At 40.5% G+C, this 18,320-nt stretch overlaps 1 non-coding gene and 1 pseudogene across 1 annotated transcript; both read left to right on the plus strand.

The window, feature by feature from the left end:
* The first annotated feature begins 2,209 nt into the window (after positions 1-2,209).
* On the plus strand, positions 2,210-3,158 carry LOC102897015 (annotated as a pseudogene).
* A 7,030-nt stretch (positions 3,159-10,188) lies between these two features.
* LOC112477195 lies at positions 10,189-10,307 on the plus strand. The gene has a single exon (XR_003045350.1). It is a non-coding gene; the product is annotated as a 5S ribosomal RNA (ribosomal RNA).
* Positions 10,308-18,320: the final 8,013 nt, after the last annotated feature.

Consider the following 18,320-nt stretch of genomic DNA (forward strand, 5'->3'; position numbering starts at 1 on the left):
TGTCTTTTCAAGCGGTGCTGGGAACACTAGATCGCCACATGCAGAAGATGAAGTTAGACCCTTACTTCAAATTATATACAAAATTAACTTAAAATAGATCAAAGATCTAAATGTAACACAAGCGCAAATCTTCCTTACCTTGGATTGGGCAATGGAATCTTAGGTATGACACCAAAAATACAAACAAACAAATTTAAAAAATAGATATATTGGACTTAAGCAAAAGTAAAAACTTTGGTGCTTCGAAAGACAAAAGACATATCAAGAAAGTGAAAAGACTGCCCCTCCATCAGTTAAAAGACCCGTGGCAAGATAGTGTCAGATCCCAGGGGAATGAGAAACGAGATCCCCAAGTATAAGAGCTTGGACTAGGAGAATAGAGGTCAGAGCTGCATCTAAATTAATTTTCTTACAGTCTTGAAGTCCAAGACATCTAGGATTATGAAGAATATCTCTCCAAATGCAATCGGTTTATCTAATTGTATTCTTGAAGGTAATGTCACATGCCCCCATTTTAGAATGCTCAGAGACAGTATAAAGCATATGTGAGACACTGCTTTACTTAGGAGAACTACTGCTTAGGAAAAGCAGATACACAGGTAACTCAGTAGGAAAATGATTTTTAAAGCACAATAATTCCCTTGAGGAGGAGAATTTGGAGGACGACTTATTTAGACAATAATTTGTGCTTTATTCTCCTTGCTGTAAAGAGTTAACCCTCTGCATCCTAAATTAGTGGTCACATCATGTGATGTGGTGCTCCCTGATGCTCCCTGCCCCAAGGGCCTTAATAACTATTAGGAGGCAGAACCCGAAGTAAAAAGTTACCAAACGCACGGAAGGCAAAGGTCTCCCAGTTCATATTTTTGTGAGTTTTACCTCCGGGTTCTCACAGGAGGAAAAATCTCCTTGGCACTCCACTAGGAAGAAGGGAAAGCAATCATTTCGAAATCTGTCAAAGCTTTCTGTTTTACTAAGAAGACCTGTTCTCAAGAGAAATGATTTTTCCAGGCCCTAAGTGATTGGGATTTTATCAGAGCCTAACCAACCTGGGGGGAGGGCGATACCCCCTCTAGTCTCCCTGTAGCAGCTAAGGAGGTAGAATAAACTGAGAGACACTTAAGAAGGTCACAGCCCAGGGTCACAGGCTCGCTAAGGGACCAGGATCTGATCACAGGACTGGGAAAGCTCCCCCTTCCCACACCTGACCAGTACGTTCCTGGAGGCCGGTTCACCCAAGTTCGTTTTTCCTAGTACATCATATCTGACTTCCAAAAAACCTACAAGGCATACCAAAAAGCAAAAAACACAGTTCAAAGAGAGAAAGCAAACATCAGAACCACACCCATATATGCCAGATGTTGGAATTATCAGACCGTGGATTTAAAGCAACGATGATTAATATGCTGGGACTGTAATGGAAAAAGCAGATAACACGCAAGAACAGATGAGTGATGTAATCAGAGAGATAGAAATTCTAAGAAAGAATAAAAAAGAATTACTAGAGATGAAAAACACTGCAACAGAAATTAAGAATGCCTTTGATGGGCTCATCAGTACACTGGACAGGGCTGAGGAAAGAATCTCTAGGCTTAAGGGCATATCAATAGAAACCTCCAAAAATGAAAAGCAAAGTGAAAAAGACTGAAAAAAAAAAAAACAAACCGAAAACAACCCAGAACAGAATACCTGAGAACCGTGGGTCAACAGCGAAAAAGTTTAATATATGCATAACCGGAATACTAGAAAGAGAAGAAAGAGAAAAAGGAACAGAAGAATTTTTTTCAACTGATCTAACAGATAACAGTTTGCTCCAAATAATAACAACAATGTATTCAGTGCCATATACTTACGTGTGGGTAAGTGGGGGTGTAAATGCTTATGATAAGTGAAACGAACGACAGCAATGATACCCAAAATGGAAGGACACAATTAAGATTGTTTTGTTATTGTAAAGCACTCACACCGCCTGCCAAGTAACATACTGTTATTTGAAACGTGGACCCGGATTAGCTGTCAATGCATTTTGAAAACTGAAGGTCGACCACTAAAAAAAGTTTCAAAAAATAAAGAGGAACTATGATCCATAGGCTAAGAAAGGAGACAAAATGGAACCATATTAAAAACTCAATTAAATCCATAAAAGACAGAGGCAGTGGTACCTGGCAGGTCCAGTGGGTCGCGTGCGGCGGTGGCCGAGAAGGGGCGCATGTGGTCGGGGCAGCGGTCCTGTGGGACCACTGAGGCGAGGCTGGGCAGCGTGAATGTGGCCACGGTGGAGCCGGGGGCGCCTTCCCCAAGGGTGGGGACGAGAGGGCTTCCGGTGCCACCTGCTGGGAGGACCCACCGTGGCCTAGGCTAGTGTATCAGAAATAGGTGAGGAGCACCCCACGGAGATGAAGGGCACCACCGAGCACCGGCAAGAGGCGAGTCACGGGTTGGGTCCCGAGGCGGGCGCTGGAGGCGACCAGAATGCGCCCAGGGCGAGCGGCTTAACATCAGCAAGAAAAAGGACTAGTTTACCGAATTTGGAGACGTGGTTGACTATGCAATAAAAATGGACCCCAACACTGGCAGGTTAAGAGGGTTCAGGTTTATCCTCTTTAGACACGCAGCGTGTATGGAGAAGGTCCTAGAGCAGAAGGAGCGCAGGCTGGATGGCGTGTCACTGACCACAAAAAAGGCCATAGACGTGAAGAAGGACCCAGGAAAGAAAATGTCTGTGGGGGGCCCTGCACCCCGAAGCCACCCAAGGAGACAGTCAGAGAGTACTCAGGTGGGCTTGGGGAGAGCGAGGCCATTGAGTCGGCGATGGATGCAAAGCGGAACAAAAGACGAGGCTTTGTTCTCATCACCTTTAAAGAAAAGGAACCTGCAGAGAAGGTTCTAGAGGAAAAGTTCTCCACCGTCAGTGGAGGTGAGTGTGAAGTCAAGGTGGCCAGCCCACAGAGGTGTATCGACAGCAGCAGTGTGGCTCTGGGGGCCGCAGCGGTGGCGATGAGAGTGCAGGGACCAGCTGGGCGACAGCCACCGCGGCATTACTACTCACCCTGTGGCCATTAGGGCTACGGCCCAGCTCCGATTACAGGCAGGGTGGCATAAATTACGGGGACAGCCAGCCACATGGCGGCCATCAGAATAAGCACAAGCCATACTGAGGTTTCGCAGGAGCGCTCACTGACTGCGCATGCGTCGTTTGGATAGCGACTGAACACAATCACGTACCGAACTTAACTTGGCATCCTTTCTATGGCCTGTGCCACACGCATCTCAGCTCAAAGTCCCCCCATCCCCGAAATCGCTCTCCTGTTTACTATATCCAGAGCTCTGGTTGTTTTAGGCAGCGCGTGCTCAGTGGCCACCCAGAACCAGACACGAGGCTTCGCGCTCCTCTGACGTGCTGCAGCCTGGAACGATGGACCCCGGTCGTAAAGTAACCAGTGTCTGAGGCAACCAGTGTCACCGGTTTTCACCTTTTAATTTTATATTATTTATGTCATACATTTCCTGTGATGGAAGTGTTAATTTTACTGTACTTTTTGGTACCATTTAAGAATCTAATGTACTGTAGGTGACCGGATTGACCCACGACCTGGATATTGAAGCTATTCGAGCTTTTGAAATAAAAATGTAACACCGCCCCCCATTCAACAAATAAATAAATAAATCCATGAAAGACAGAAAAAGAGTGGAACAGAAAAATAAGAACAAAGAATAAGGGCGATGAATAGACAACGCTAACAAATTGGTAAATATTATCACTTTGAAAGATAATGGCCTAAATGCACCAATTGAAACACAGGGATTGTCAGACTGGATCAAAAAACATACCCTGACTATATATTCTCTACAAGAAATCCACTTCAAATTCAAAGACACATGGAGATTAAAAGTAAATAGATGGAGGAAAACATGCCGTGCTAACAATAATCAAAAGAAAGCTAGAATAGCTATACTAATTTCAGACAGTGCAGACTTCAAAGCAAGGAAAATGATCAGGGATAAAGGAGAGCCTTATATAATGATAAAAGGGTCTCTTCTCCAAGAAGACATAAGAACCCTTAACATGTATGTGCCTAACAACAAAGCATCAAAATCTGGGAGGCAAAAACTAATAACATTTCAAAGAGAAATAGATGACTCGGTTGGGGACTTCAACACCCCTCTATCAGAAATGGACAGACCCAGCAGTCAGAAAATCAGTAAGAATATATTTGAACTCAATACTATCATCAAGCAATAGGATATAATTGATATCCACAGACTACTTCATCCAACAACAGCAAAATACACATTGTTCTCAAGCTCACATAGAACATTCACCAGAAAGGATCATATTCTGGGCCATAAAACACACCTTAACGATTTAAAGAGAATAATTTAGAAGGCTGGAAATGATATAATTTCTGCTGTCAGGCCACAGTGGAATTAATCCAGAAATCAACAGCAGAAAGATAACTGGAAAATCCCAAAATATATGGAGATCTTTTTAGAAGATTACATATTTATTGAGAATTTTTCCAAACCGACAATCAGCACATAGTTTCTTCTCTTTTTTTAAAAAAAAATATATATATATTTATAATATATGGAGATTAAGCAACATACTTCTAAATAACACATGGGTCAAAGAAGAAATTTCAAGAGAAACTTAAAACTATTTTGACTAAATGAAAATGGGAACACGACTTATCAAAATATGTGGGATACCACAAAAGCAGTGCTTTAGAGGAAAGTTTATAGCATTGGTCTAAAATCGATAATCTAAATCACCTTAGAAAACAAGAAACAGAAGAGCACATTGAATCCATAGTAAGAAACAAAAAGGAAGAAAAACTAGAGCAGAAATCAATGAAATTGAAAACAGGAAATCAATACAGAAAATCAATGAAACCAAAAGCTGGTTCTTTGGAAGATCAATATGTTGATTTATACAATTGAATTTCCTGCTTTCAATTGGTGAATTGTGTGGTGTGTGAATTATATCTCGATAAAGCTGCTTTTAAAAATCAGATCAGAACCATGTTAACAGTAAAAAGATCGGTGGTTGCCAGGGGCGAGACGGGAGAGAGGATAAATAGGTGAAGCACAGAAGATTTTAGGGTGGTGAAACTGTTCTGTGTGACACTGTGATGGTGGACACATGTCATTATACACCGGTCCAGACCCATAGAACGTACACCACCAAGAGGGAACTCTGATGTCAGCTAGGGACTTTGGGCGGGGACGATGTGTCCGTGTAGGTTCACCAATTGTAACAAATGCACCGCTCTGGTGGGGGATGTTGATGGCGGGGGTGGCTGTGCTTGTGTAGAGGGGTCCAGGGGGGGGGGGGGGGGAACTCCGTGTGCTTTCCGTTGAATTTTGTTGTAAACCTAAAACTGCTCTAAAAAATAAAGTAATGGAAAGGGGAAAAAAAAATTAAATGAGACTCTTCAAACTGAATGTAAAATAACAACACAAATCCTGTACCTGTAAACTTCCTCTTCCACGGCTCCTGTGGAGGCCTAACAAAACTAGGTCTCTAAAAAGCTCTCTGGATTGAGAAGCCCATCTCCTCCTCCCTAAGTGGAAGAGGCGGGCCAGACAGCTCATTAGAACCTGTTTTAGCGTCACTGTGATGCTTCAGCTCCACACGATCTGCTTCACTCCAGCCAGACAAGAAACCTGAATGAATTCGATCCAAAAGGTGATCTACGCTCACCGGGGAGAAAACTGTACCTTTTACAGACTCTTAACATCTTCTGTGTTCGTCATTTTGGCATCTTCCCCCAAATTCAAGATCCAAGCCAAACAAACAACTATTAAAAACACTAATGGTAAATCTAACAAAAGATACTAGTGTTAAAGGCACTATTCTGGAAGGAAAGTGTATGGAAGACCTAATTTGTTACAAACTCAGGAAACGAAAGAAATTTGCCTCCTTCGAATTGGCCTAATTAGCACTCGTTGTAGCCTGATCTCTAAGAGGGTCTGAGAAGAAATGACCGTGTACCTACCTGTGGAGAATAATGTATCTCATAATTGAATATCCATCTCACTGTCCCCTCCACTGCCTGATAATAGTGACTATATGCTGAACTCTAAGTATGTGCCGGGCATCATGCTATGTATACTTCATATATTTTTTTCACTTAATTCTTACAATAACCATATCGGTCTCATTAATCTACTTGATAGCTAAAGAGACTGGAGTTTGGAGAAGGTAATTCCCCATGATCACACGGCTAGTAAGTGAAAGAGCCAGGATTCATTCTCTTAACTATTAAATATTAAAGAAATATTTAAAACGATCCTCATCTCTATGTAGTCAACATTTCACTAGAAAGATACTTCGATACAATTAAACTTCTATCTAGTTTCACTTCAAAGCATACTTCCTTTCCTCTTTAATCTCGCCTTCTTAGATACTTTTATTGCAGTTTCAACTAAGTCTCTTCATTCTTGAAATCAAGCCAGGTTACAAAACAGACTCAGTTCTTCCGGTGCTTACGTGCCATGGGTGCCATCCCGCTGCGATTGAACAAAACCCCAGGCTTTGTCCCCTTGCTTCGCTGCTTATGACCCGGGCCTTGACCTCTGCTTTAAGGTCTAAGATTCATATCTGGATTTTTCCATATTCACCTTCTCTGCTGTTTTTCTTTCTTGTTTTTTTTTTTTTTTTTCTCTTTTCCCTAGAAAACTAGAAACTAGTAGGGACTACTCTCCTGGCTAGACCAGAATGACACCGATTGCTTCACGAACTGGAATTCTGACAGCGTAAGAGCTCCACATCCCACGTCACAAGTGATGAAGATGACCGTACAAGCAACAGCTTTTCTGTGATCTCTTCTCTGATGGCTGCTAGGATGGCAAAAAGAGAAATGTTATGTTTATAAGGGTGGCTGTTAAACACATTCATATTACGACAGCAGAAATCAATGTAATAAGGCCCCAGTAGGATCATATTTTTCTGCCGTTATCAACCAACTCCAAATATGCAGTATTAATATAAAAACAGCTAGCTGTAAGGCTCCTTGCCAGCTAACCGACTCCCCACCTCCATCCTACTGGCAATTATTTCAACGTTCTTTTAGTTCATAACAAATGATAGCTAGAACCGAAAACGTGCCGAATTACCATCACAGCAGTTAATCTTAAGGTTGTTATAACCGGGGCTCTGCATCTCCCATTCGGTCCCCTGTTTGCTTTACATTTTCTCTTCTATCCTTCTTGCCACATACCTTACGCATACATAGACACGACCATATCAAATAGACTCAGGGCAATTGAGATCAAAACCCTCACGCTAAAGCAGATCCCACACAATCCTCTATACATTGTGGGTCGCAGATGGTTCTGGAAAAGAACAGAAAAAGATTATTCCAGAAAGTCGATTCATTTTTAAAGCTCCAATTTTCTAATTACGAAAGGAATGAAATTTATCACAGTCTACAGGACACATTCCTAGCAAAATGATGATCTAGAGGCAACTTCAAGTCCAATGGTGACATGAATAACTTATCAACTACACACCCAATTTCACATTTGTCATAGTCGACGTATTCTAGAGCAGTGAAACTGCTTCCCAGCTACCAATACCAGTTCCAACATTCCCCTAAGATCTAAACAAAATAAGTCGTTTCCTTAGTATACCATCCAACTAACGGCATTTTTAACTCCAGTTATACTCTATTTTCAAACGAATCACATAGATGCCTATATTATCCTCTATTATGCCCCCAACTGTACTCTAAGCTTAAGCAAAAATAATGAACTATCCAGCATTTCCTAAAACGTTCTTGCTTTTGGTCTTGCCCATCCATTCAGCCTCTCTCTCGTCTCCTTAACTCTGCTTTCTTTGTAAAGCTCGTCATTGGAGGCTGCTCACATCTTCGACTCACCTCTCCCCACATATCAAGATCGGGATAGCATCTTCTTCACTGGATCCTCAGAGTATTATTTTACCATCTTCCGTCCACAGCCCATCTATCTTCAAAGTTCATACTATTCAATTTTATCGCCCTTTCAATGTTAAATGTCAACTCCAGGTCTCTCACCTGCAATCACTGAGGTCTTTGGGGACACTTATTTCCCTTTCCCTCTTCATCACGAAAGGCCTTCAGCTTCTCCCTTGATGATGTAACATCCAAACCTCACAGCTTCTTGACAAATCTTTTTCTGATTTCTTCTTCTCAACTCCACGTGAATTGTCCATTGCCATAGTGACACCTGTAATGGTTCTACCTCCAAAAATGACAGAGGCCACTCTCAGAACTACTTGTTCTTCTACCTCTCCTACATCTTACACTCCCTGAATTTACCCTTTGACTTCCTCAGGGCCTTTAATTTATCAAGCCTCTTACCTATTTTCCAAGGACACCATGTCCCTCTGGACTTCGCTTCCTTATCTATCTAGGAAAGATTCCATGGACAGTAGGACTTCCATGACAGTTGCCAGCACTCTCAATTCTCCCATCCCCTTGGTTTACCACCATATCTATTCACCCACAAATCATCCCAGTTATTTATATTTTCCAGTCCTGTTTACAGGTTACAAAATACTACTGAGTAAAAGCCTATCCTCCCGACCACTAGTTTCTCCTCCACGCAGTTGCTCTTCCACTGCTATCAGAATGATCTTTTAAAACATAAATTAAGCAGAACTTCGGAAATGGCAAAGTGAGGGGTTCAGCAAATCTTCTCCCTCAAAGAAACAATGCTATAACGACAACATTATCAAAACCCCCATTTCAGGACTGTGGAAATAGACCAAAATTAAACAATAAATTAAGAAGCGTTTCAGAAAACCTATTGAACCTTGGGTAAGAACAGTGGGAATCTATGGCGTTTTAGCTTGAGGCTGTGCATATCCCCACTCCCAGCTCCACTGGAGCTGATTTTGCAAGGGCATGGCAAGACAAGCCCTAAACAGCAACTTGCCTGCTGGAGGTGAATTACTTGTTTAGGAATGAGCACAGATAAAATGTCTTACGCCCAGGGGCGTTGAAGATAGCAAACTCCTTACATCAGGAAAAAGGAACATCACAGTTACCTGAGGTCACAATACTGGTTGGCGCAAGCGACAGAACAACAGGCCTGCTGAAATCTAGCAAAGAGATCCAGAAAATGAGACAGCCCTACTGGGATTTGATAAGCTCCCTCATATCACTGGTGGTCTAGAAGGCTATGCATATGTGCAGGACTGCACTGAAGCTCAGGGTACCGGAGATGGCCCCAGTTATCCACGTTTCCTTGGCTGGATTCAAAGACCTGCACAGGCACAGAGGAGACATGAGAAGGCCCTGCAGAAAGTAAAACTCGGAGAAGACTAGTAAACTCCCTGGACTCTGACTATGTTCCCAACCCACACACAACCCCATCGAGAAAGTGTGGAAGACAGTACTGGCCCAAGATGTTTAAGGACAACCTTGAACAAACTATTGACTGTCTACTAAGCTGTCCTGGCCCAGGTATGATACCTGAGAAGCCAGGCTTAGAAATAGAATTTTTTAGAAAACAGAATTAGTCCAGGCAAGTCACTGAACAAAGAAAAAAAATGAAACAAAACCACAACAATCTCTGGAAGGGGCAGGGACCAGGACCTGCACTTAATCTTTTGAGGAAATACTGACTGTTTTTCCAAAGTAGCTACCAGGATGGCTGTGATCAAAAAGACAGATAATAACAAGTGTTGGCAAGAATGTGGAAGAAATGGCAACCCTCATATACTGCTGCTGGGAATGTAAAATGGTACAGCTGCTTTGGAAAACAACAGGACAGTTTCTCAAAAGGTTAAACCTAGAGTTAACTACCGTATTACTACAGATGAAAAAAGGATTCTATAATAAATCCAACTGAAAGTGACCTCACACGATGATCTGATCATAAATTCCTAACTGGGCAGGTTATGGTGGGTAGCCGTGCCCCAGGCCTATAAAAGGTTTATGTCCAACTTAAGCAAGTCCTGTCCACTGTTTTTGTGCATCTAGGTTAACACGCCTTTGAAATGCCTTTTTTTCAGAATCCTGGGAAGCGTAACCACCCTCAAGAGAACACAGGATCTTGTTAACTATCCTGTAATCCAATCGGTCTCATTATTGCTTGCAGGGGGCTGGGGGAGAATCATAGAGATTTCCCTGCCTTGCTTTCTCACATGTTCATGGAATCTTTCTCAAGGTCCCTCCTTAATTCCAAAGGTATAAAAAGGTCTACGGCCATGCCACCCTGAACACGTCTGATCTCATGAGATCTCGGAAGCTAAGCAGGGTCGGGCCCGGTTAATACTTGGATGGGAGACCACCTGGGAAGACCGGGTGCTGTAGGCTTTAAAAATAAAAAAAGAAAAACAAAGGTATAAAAAGAAATGCAAAACCGTCATTCTTTAGAGCATTTGAGATCTTGCTTCCTGGTATGTCATCGGTTTAACTCAAATAAACTCAGAAAAATTCTCTACAGGTTTGGACATTTCTTACATTGATATTACCCAAAAAGTGGAAACAACTCGAAATGTCCATCAGCTGATGAATGGATGAACAAAATATGATCTATTCCTACAAAGGAATACTACTCAGACATAAAAAGGAATGAACTAAGTACTGATACTACTGATACATCCATGCAATAACATGGATGAACCTTGAAAACACTATGCTAAGTGAAAGAAGCCAGACCAAAAGGCCACATACTGTATGATTCTATTTATAGAAAATGTCTAGAGTAGGTAAATCCATAGAGAAATAAAGTAGATTATTGCTTGCAGGGGGCTGGGGGAGAATGGGTTAATGTGAAGTGACTGCTAACCAGTACAAGGTTTCTTTTTGAAATGTTCTGGAAGTAGATAGGGGTGATGGTTGAATACACTAAAAACCACAGAGTTATATACTTTAATATGGTGAATTTTGTGGTATGTGAATCACGTCTCAATTAAAATTAAAAAAACCAGTGCTAAGAGAAAGCAGCCAGATGCAAAAGGCTATATCGTATATGATACCATTTATAGGAAATCTCTAGAAAAGGCAGATCTATAGAGATCGTGGTTGCCTGGGATTAGGGGTGGGAAAGGTGATTGACCTAATAAAGGTACAGGGGATCCTGTAGCCTTATGGAAATGTTCTAAAATCTGACTGTGGTCGTGGTTGCACGACTATATAAATTTACTTAATTGTATGGTTTAAACAGGTGAATTTCATACCAGGTAAATTATACCTCAGTAAAGCCATTGTTAAAAAAAGAAAATTGAAGTAAACCAGGGCTCCTTAGAGAAATGGCAAGTCTGGGGCAGGAAATATACAAGATAAGCTTTGCCCAGAAATCAAGCAAGCTATGGAACCCTAATGAGTAGTGGCAGAGGGTTATGGGAAGCAACACTTTGGCAAAAGACAATACAGTTTGAACATTGACAAGAATAATGATTGCAAGCAACTGAAACCCATCGAATACATTAAAAATCATGAGTTCATGACAGACAGAGAACAAACACATATAACTCATTGGATATCACTGAAAGTAAGTAACTAGGGTACCAACTCTTTATTCTGAAAATTGGTAATCAAGTTCAAGAGCAACAATTATGCATCTCTCCTGCATTCCCTGTACAGATAACCCGATATCCTAGTTGATGATGGAAAGTTTACTTTCAGAAGAATTCCAGCTAATTCATATAGAACATAAAATTAGGAAATCGCCATTCTGAAACTCCTGGTGAAATAATTCTGACAATGATCTTCAAAGGATTAATTAAGTAAAAGTTTGACGGGAAACATCATAATGAAGGAATCAGGCTGTCACCTGTTCATTAAAGGTGGAATAGACATGTGCCTCCACATGTGATTCAGAGGGAATTATATAGCAACCCCTGTGAAGTATTCTTGACTAAAAAAAAAAAAACCTGAACCTGAATATCATCAAGCCTCTGAAGCTAACTTCCTTTATAGAAAAATATGGGGTTACGGCATAGAGGAATAAAGTAAATAACAGTGCAAGAAAGAAAACAGAGAAATCCAAAATGTGGCATTTTCTATAGGACGACGGGCCCACTTTCTACAACAAGCAAATGGCTTTAAAAAATGAGGTTCGGACTGCTTTAGATGAAAGGAGACTAGAGATAATAACTGAAACTTTGCACCCCTTGACCAACATCTGCCCCATTACTCCCTTCCTGCTTGATTGTGGTGAATATTTCACAAAGTACACCTATATCAAATCATCAAGTTGTACACCTTAAATACATACAATATTTCATTGCCAATTATACCTTGTCTTAGTCCATCTGGGCCACTTTTTAAAAAATGCCATATACCAGGTGGCTTATAAACAACAGAAATGTATTTCTCACAGTTCTAGGGCAGAAAAGTCCCCACTCCAGGCACTGGTAGATCGAGAGCCCACTTCCTGGTTCACATCTGGTGCCTTCTTGCTCACGTGGTAGAAGAGGTAACAGAACTCTCTGGGGTCTCTTTTCATAAGGGCTCTAGTACCATTCATGAGGGCTCTGCCCTCATGACCTAATCCCCTCCCAAAGGCTCCCAATACCATCACCTTGGGGGTTAGGTTTCAACATATTAATTTGTGGGGAGGCACAAACATGTAGTCTATAGCGATCTCAATAAAGCTGGGAAAATAAGAGATAATCAAATGTAGTATATTGACCTTGTTTGGATCTTTATGTGAACAAACCAACTGTTAGACAATCTTGTGAGCTAATCTGAGAAATTTTATAATGGGCTGGATATTCTATGCTATTAAGGAACTGTTAAGGTTGTAAGATAACATAATGATAGCATGGTTGTATAAGAAAGCATCTGTACTTTTTAGACGTGCCTACTGAATACACAGGGGTGAAATAACGTGTCTGGGATTGACTTTAAAATGCTTCAGCAAACTTGAAAGAAGACTGGGAGGAAAAGAAAAAAGAGATCACTGAAATGGGACTGGCAAAATCTTGCTAATTATTAAATGTGGTTAATGGGTAGAAAAGGGTTCATTCCACTGTTCTCTTTACTTATGAGTGCATTTGAAAATATTTAATAATCTTTCAAGTTCACAGATATGACCATGTAATTTCCAAGCATAAAATACCCTCGACGGTTCCCCAAGGTCCACAGAGACAAAGTTCAAATCAACAACATGGTCTATAAAGCCCTCCATGACATGGTCCCCAACTTCATGTCTCCCATCACTCCCTAAATTCCAGCCACTAAACCGATTTCACACTCTCATGCCTCTACATCTACTGTTTCCTCTGTCTCTGTCGTCACACTTCTTCCCATACTTCTCTGGCCTGAAAAGAATTTTCTGATTCCAACACGGGTCTCCTTTGCGAAGCCTTTCTGGACCTATGACATTCAGTCTACTTCGGTTTTAAGCCTTATTCTCCTATCACATAACATCTCCGTTCTTACCTGCAGCCATAGAGTCTTGGCTTAGGTTCAAACTCCTGTACCCAGGACTTCTGATACTGGGATTCCTAGAACCTTAATATCTAGTCCTTCCATGGCCTCTCTCCGCTCTGTTTCCCACATGTGCAAATGCTTTTTAGTTTGACGGAGTCCCACTGTCCTAGGGCACAGCATTGAAGGAGGCATGCTCATACTGCAAGGCTCGAGTCATCCAAACAGCATGGTACTGGCATAAAAACAAACACATAGATCAATGGAACAGAATTGAGAGCCCAGAAATAAACCAACGCCTATATGGTCAATTAATCTCTAACAAAGGAGGCAAGAATGCACAATGAGGAAAAGACAGTCTCTTCAATAAATGGTGTTGGGAAAACTAATCAGACATATATAAAGCAATGAAACTTGAACAACTTCTTACACCACATACGAGAACAAACTGAGAATGGATTAAAGGCTTAAATGTAAGTCCCTAAACCATAAAACTCCTACAAGAAAACAGGCAGTAAACTCTCGGACATTGCTCTTAGTAATATTTTTTTCTTCTGATAGATCTTGTCAGGCAAGGGAAACAAAAGAAAAATAAGCAAATGGGACTCCATCAAACTAAAAAGCATTTGCACAGCAAAAGAAACCATCAACTAAACAAAAAGACAACCTACTGAGTGGGAGAAGATATTTGTCTATGATACGACTGACAAGGGGTTAATATTCAAAATTTATTTAAAAAATCTCATACAACTCAACACCAAAACAAACAAACAAACAAACAAACGATACAATTAAAAAATGTGAATAGGTATCTCTCCAAAGAGGACATACAGATGGCCAAGAGACATATGAAAAGATGCTCGACATCACTAATCGTCAGAGAAATGCAAATTAAAACCACAAGGAGCTATCATCTCACACCTGGCAGAATGGCCGCCATCAATAAATCAACAAAGAACAGTGTTGGCGAGGATGTGGAGAAAAGGGAACCCTCGCGCACTGTTGGTGGGATTGTGAATTGGTACAGCCGCTACGGAAAACAGCCTGAAGGTTCCTCAAAAATAATTAAAAGTAGAACTGCCGTATGACCCAGCAATTGCTCTTCTGGATATCTATCTGAAGAAAACAAAACACTAATTTGAAAAGATATATGCACCCCTCCGTTCACTGAAGTGCTATTTACAATAGCCAAGATATGGAAGCAACCTAAGTGCCCATCAGTAGATGATTGGATAAAGAAAATGTGGTACATATATATAATGGAATTCCCTGGGCATAAAAAAGAATGAAATATCACCATTGGCGACAACATGGATGGACCTGGAAGGTATTATGCTAAGTGAAATAAGTCGCACAGGGAAAGACAAATACCATCGAATCTCACTTATATGTGCAATATAAAGAACAAAATAAATGAACAAACAAAAAATGGAGGCACTGTCAGGGTCAAGCAAGCATAGGACCGACACTGTAGGCACCTCAATGGCCTCGCCCTGGTCCCTGGTCCCTCCTCAGACCTAAAAGTCCTAGCATTAAAGTCCTTCCTCTTATCTTTTACATTCTCAGCTCAATTTCATTCACTCACATCCAACTCTCTAATTTCACTCTAATACTCGGCATATTGAAAAATGTGCCTTTCTATATTTATGAGCTGAAAATGTCCCCCGATCATGGGCCCCGGTTGCTGAGTATGAGAGCAGGGTGGTATTAAACCAGTCACAGAAATGGAAATAGTTTAAATCCTCAGTAAAATTAGACATAAGAACCAGTGCCATCAAATTCAAAAAGCTCTCGAAAGTACTCAGAAGATCTCTTCAAATCACCATAATTATCCATCTACCTCTTCTTCCTCTAAGTAAGACTGCTTCTCTCTCAAGTACTAGCACTCAAGTCAAACTTTAAAAATGTATTCAATTTTCTTTTGTTTAATAATTAATATTATAAAATATTTTCTATTTTTCATTACTTATGTGTAATATTTCATTTACATTGTGAATTAAGTAGGCTTCTATCTGCTATTCTGGAAACATAGCCACCACTAATAAATGGTTTCTCTGATAAAATTATCCAAAATTCCAGATCATTAATTAAATAAACTTTTAAAAAAATACAATCGCAAAAGAATTAAAAAGTTACCTTGCCAATCATGTACGAAATGTATTCTAGGATACCAAATAGACCTAGTGGGTAAAGGGAAATTCTTTGCAAAAGAATTGCAGGTAATATATGTAGAAGGAATGACAGAACTTGAAAGATCATTCATTTGAAACTCCTTATGAAATAACTGATCCAGATAATAATCACTGATGGATGCTAAAACCAATAGAAGACAAACGACAAACTTTACAATGAAAGGAGCAAGCTGTGACCAATCTGCACTCACTGCTCAATCACAGCATCACTAAAAGTGGAATAACCAGACACTGGAGTAGCATGTGCAAAGGTGTGGATTCTAGAGGAAGAGAGAATGACATTCTCCAAGAATGGAAAACAGGGTTTAGAATGACTGAGATAGAGTTTGAGATGGGGAGCTTTGATAAATAAACAGTTGCAGGGGCAAGATGTAGGGCCTTGTAAGCTACTCAAAGAATGCTGGACTTTCTCTTAAGGGGACTAGGAAGTCGCTGAAGGGTTGTGTTTTAGAAAGTGTTCTTTGGCTGTAGTGTGGAGAATGATTTAAAAGTAGGAAAAAGTGGGGGCAGGTAGATAATGAGAGAGCTCTGATTATTCAGGTGAGAGGGGATGGTGGGCTGGACCAGGGTAGTTGCAATAGGAATAGAGAGAAGTACGTGGATACAATGGATACCTAACAAATAGACCTGAAAGGATTTGGTGGTAGAATAACTACAGGGAGGATGGGATGAAGGTTTCAGGCTTGGGTGACTGAGTTGATGGTGGCGCCATTCACTGAGATAACGAACACAAGAGGAGGAACAGGTGTAGACGGAGAGGAGAAGAATGAACTCAGTACGGGAGATGGAGAATTTGGGATGCCTGTTCACATAGGCAGATGGATACATGGGGTCTGAAACTCAGGAAAGAGGTCTGGTTTGTACACAGATTTGTGTGAAGTGAGTATATAATAAGCAGTTGAAGCCATAAGAATGGATAAAATGACCCTAAAAAGAAAAAAAAACCAGCAAAGCATAACAGAGATCCCCTCATAGCCCAATATCTTTCACCCCTCACAACTCTAGGCCAATGGCAGACAAGTAGTGAGATCGGTGAATTGAAGAGTAGGAGATGAAGAAATAAAAGTTGATTGAAAAACAACAAAAACAAACAATCCAATTAAAAAATGGGCAGAAGACCTGAACAGACATTTCTCCAAAGAGGAAATCCAGATGGCCATGAGACATATGAAAAGATGCTCAAGGTCACTAATCATGAGAGAAATGTGAATTAAAACCACAATGAGATATCACCTCACACCTGTCAGGATGGCCATTATCAATAACAAATGAGAACTCTTATATACTGTTGGTGGGATTGCAAATTGGTGCAGCCACTATGGAAAACAGTATGGAGGTTTCTCAAAAAATAAAAATGGATATACTTTTTGACCCAGCAATCGCACTTCTGGGTAGTTATCCAAAGAAAACCAAAACAATAATTTGTAAAGATCTATGCACCCCAAAATTCATGGCAGCACAATTTACAATAGCCAAGATATGGAAGCAACCTAAATGCCCATCAAAAGATGATTGGATAAAGAAATTATGGTTCATATATACAATGGAATATTACTCAGCCATTAAAGAAATGAAATCCTACCATTTGCGACGACGTGGATAGACCTAGAGGTTATTACGCGGAGTGAAATAAGTCAGACAGAGAAAGATAAATACCATATGATTTCACTTATATGTGGAATCTAAGGAACAACAATAACAAACTAATCAAAAACAGACTCACAAATATAGAGAACAATCTGGTGACGGCCGGAGTGGACGGGTTTTGGGGGTTGGGAGAATGGGGTGAAGGGTTAACGAAGTACAAATTAGCAGTTGATAGAAGGTCATGGGGATGGGGAGCACGGCAGAGGGAATGCAGTCAGCATTAATATGATGGCTGGGTGGAGGCCAGAGGAGAGAAAGAGCAATTAAGGCGATCATTTTATAAACCATATAAATGTCTAACCAATGTACTGTATACTTGAAACTAATTAAAATAAAATTTTTTGAAAAAATAAAAGGTAAATGAAGGAGGAGAAGAAATAACAGGAACTGAAGAACAACCCGAATTTGTATAGCACTCACCGTGCCATCCAGTTAACCCTTTATTACGTAGATTGTCCTATGTCATAAATACATAGTATTGTCTTTTTTCAAAAAATGCCTCACACGCATGGCTAGTCTTCCTAGTAAAACTATAAGCTCCCCATGGAGCGTTTTTGGTTTTTTTTTTTTACACACAGAAGTCAAACAGGTGTTTGAGAAGGACTTCCTGGGTAGGCAACATCTTTGGCATCACAGTGGAGCTCAGCAAGCCAAACTAGCCAGTTTCACAATTAACTGTGTTAAATGGCAATGTATTGATTTACAAAGGAAAATAGATTTATCTCAAGAACCAAGGCCCTGTTATCTGTGCAGGGCAGCCAGTCTGTCTAGCGGGGGTAGGCATATTCGGCAAGCCAGACCATATGGTAAAAGTTTTATTTGTGAGCACATTTTTAAAACAAAAGTTTATATCCACAAAATTATATGAGCCTGATAAACCACCTTCCTCTACTCAAGATGTTTTTATAACAAGCCTACCTAACCAGAACTTGGGACACGAAAAATGGTGAAAAGAAACTTATTCTTACCTGTAATGTTTTAATATTTTTTGCAAGAAGAAGTATTCACATATTACCTAAGTAATTAAAAATAAACAACAAAAAGAACCCTAGTGTGTGTGTGTGTATATTTATATATTTATATATCTAAATATATATAAATGATATAAATG

Source organism: Pteropus alecto, unplaced genomic scaffold (assembly GCF_000325575.1).
Source record: "Pteropus alecto unplaced genomic scaffold, ASM32557v1 scaffold312, whole genome shotgun sequence".
NCBI classification, from domain to species: domain Eukaryota; kingdom Metazoa; phylum Chordata; class Mammalia; order Chiroptera; family Pteropodidae; genus Pteropus; species Pteropus alecto.